A 3,423-nucleotide genomic window follows, 5' to 3' on the forward strand; every position below is an offset into this window, starting at 1 on the left:
GTCTAGCACCCAAGAGTTTGAAAAAAAAGTTTTTACTGACAAGAAATATGCAATATGGGAGCTCATGCAAAGTGTATAAGTCTCTAAGATTATACCTCTCTTTTCTACATTGGTGTGGCAAGTGTCTCTCATATTTGCTCCTTGACAAGGCTGTGTACATGATGAGCGGATAATTTATACGCTTTTTGGCATTGTTTTTAGGTAGTTTTTAGTAAGTTTGAGCTACTTTTAGGGATGTTTTCATTAGTTTTTATGTTAAAATCACATTTCTAGACTTTACTATGAGTTTGTGTATTTTTCTGTGATTTCAGGTAAATTCTGGCTGAAATTGAGGGACTTGAGCAAAACTCTGAAAAAGGCTGACAAAAGGACTGCTGATGCTGTTAGAATCTGACCTCCCTGCACTCAAATGGATTTTCTGGAGCTACAGAACTGCAAATGGCGCGCTCTCAACGGAGTTGGAAAGTAGACATCCAGAGCTATCCAGCAATATATAATAGTCCATACTTTATTCGGAAATTGATGACGTAACTTGGCGTTGAACGCCAAGTACATGCTGCTGTCTAGAGTTAAACGCCAGAAAAACGTCATGATCCGGAGTTGAACGCCCAAAACACGTCATAACTTGGAGTTCAAGTCCAAGAAAAGCCTCAGCTCGTGGATAGATCAAGTTCAGCCCAAACATACACCAAGTGGGCCCCGGAAGTGGATTTAAGCATCAATTACTTACTCATGTAAACCCTAGGAGCGAGTTTATTATAAATAGAACATTTAACTATTGTATTAGAGGTCTTTTGGACCACGTTTCATCTTTGGTCTCAGTTTTGTTTTATTCTTCATCTTAGGAGACTATTGATCACGTTTTGGAGGGCTGGCCATTCGGCCATGCCTGAACCTTTCACTTATGTATTTTCAACGGTGGAGTTTCTGCACACCATAGATTAAGGGTGTGGAGCTCTGCTGTACCTCAAGTTTCAATACAATTACTATTAGTTTTTACTCAATTCTCTTTTATTCTTATTCCAAGATATACGTTGCACAACACTTTGATGAATATGATGATCCGTGACACTCATCATCATTCTCACCCATGAACGCGCGTGATTGACAACCACTTCCGTTCTACCTTAGGCCGAGCGCATATCTCTTAGATTCCCCAACAGAATCTTCGTGGTATAAGCTAGATGGATGGCGGCATTCATGAGGATCCGGAAAGTCTAACATTGTCTGTGGTATTCCGAGTAGGATTCTGGGAATCCGGAAAGTCTAACCTTGTCTATGGTATTCCGAGTAGGATTCTGGTATTAAATGACTGTGACGAGCTTCAAACTCCTGAAGGCTGGGCGTTAGTGACAGATGCAAAAGAATCAATGGATTCTATTCCAACCTGATTAAGAACCGACAGATGATTAGCCGTGCTGTGACAGAGCATTTGGACCATTTTCACTGAGAGGATGGGATGTAGCTATCAACCAAGGGTGATGCCTCCAGACGATTAGCCGTGCAGTGACAGCGCATAGGACCATTTTTTCGAGAGGATTAAAAGTAGCCATTGATGATGGTGATGCCCTACAGACAGCTTGCCATGGAAAGGAGTAAGAAGGATTGGATGAAAGCAATGAGAAAGTAGAGATTCAAGAGGAGCACATCATCTCCATGCACTTATCTGAAACTCCCACTATTGATTTACATGAGTATTTCTATCCCTTTTTATTTCCTATTTTATTATTAATTATTCGAAAATCCATAAACCAATTTAATAATCAATTTAATCTGCCTAACTGAGATTTACAAGGTGACCATAGCTTGCTTCATACCAACAATCTCTGTGGGATCAACCCTTACTCGCGTAAGGTTTATTACTTGGATGACCCAGTACACTTGCTGGCTAGTTGAGCGGAGTTGTGAATTCAAATAGAGCCAATTATTAAATTTTATACAAGTACAAAGAGCATGGATCACAATTTCGTCCACCAAGTTTTTGGCGCCGTTGCCGAGGATTGTTCGAGTATGGACAACTGACGGTTCATCTTGTTGCTCAGATTAGGTAATTTTCTTTTCAAAAACTTTTTCAAAAATTTTCTTTTCTTTTTCGTTTTTTTTCAAAAATATTTTTGAAAAAAATTTTAATAAAAATCCAAAAAAAATTCATAAAATCATAAAAATCAAAAATATTTTGTGTTTCTTGTCTGAGTCTTGAGTCAAATTTTAAGTTTGGTGTCAATTGCATGCTTTAAAAATTTTTCTTGCATTTTTCGAAAATTCCATGCAGTCATAGTGTTCTTCATGATCTTCAAGTTGTTCTTGACAAGTCTTCTTGTTTGATCTTGATGAATTCTTGTTTAGTGTTGTTTGTCGTTTTTCATGTGCATTTTTGCATTCATATTTTCCATGCATTAAAAATTTCTAAGTTTGGTGTCTTGCATGTTTTCTTTGCATCAAAAATTTTTCAAAATTATGTTCTTGATGTTCATCATGATCTTCAAAGTGTTCTTGGTGTTCATCTTGACATTCATAGCATTTTTGCATGCACTCATTGTTTTGATCTAAAAATTTCATGCATTGAGTATTTTTGTTGTTTTTCTCTCTCATAATTAAAAATTCAAAAATAAAATTTCATGTTTTGGGTCATTTTTGTGTTTTTCATTCAATATTTAAAAATCAAAAATATCTTTTCCTTATTTTCCTCCAAATTTTCGAAATTTTGGGTTGACTTGGTCAAAAATTTTTAAAATTAGTTGTTTCTTACAAGTCAAATCAAAAATTTCAATTTTAAAATCTTATCTTTTCAAAATCTTTTTCAAAAATCATATCTTTTCCATTTTTTTTCTTATTTTCGAAAAATTTTAAAAATTATTTTTCAAAAATCTTTTTCTTATCTTTTCAACTAATTTTCGAAAATTAGCTAACAATTAATGTGATTGGTTCAAAAATTTGAAGTTTGTTACTTTCTTGTTAAGAAAGGTTCAATCTTTAAGTTCTAGAATCTTATCTTGTAGTTTCTTGTTAGCTAAGTTAAAATTAAAAATTAAATCTTTTTATCTTTTATCTTATCTTTTTCAAAAATTTTATCTTTTTCAAAATTTTGATTTCAAATATCTTATCTAACCTCTTATCTTCTTATCTTTTTAAAATTTGATTTTAATATCTTTTTCAACTAACTATTTGACTTTGCGTTTGTTTCTTATCTTTTTCGAAACGACCTAACTACTTTTCCCTCTCTAATTTTCGAAAATACCTCTCTCTTTTTCAAAAATTCTTTTTTGTTTTAAATTTTAATTTGTTTTAATTTTAATTTTAATCTCATCCTATCTTTGATTTTCGAAAATTACTAACCTCTTTTTCAAAAATTATTTTCGAAAATTTCTCTTCTCTTTTCTTCTTTTATTTAATTATTTAATTACTAACACTTCTCTTCACCTC

Source organism: Arachis duranensis, chromosome 6 (assembly GCF_000817695.3).
Source record: "Arachis duranensis cultivar V14167 chromosome 6, aradu.V14167.gnm2.J7QH, whole genome shotgun sequence".
Classification (NCBI taxonomy): Eukaryota; Viridiplantae; Streptophyta; class Magnoliopsida; order Fabales; family Fabaceae; genus Arachis; species Arachis duranensis.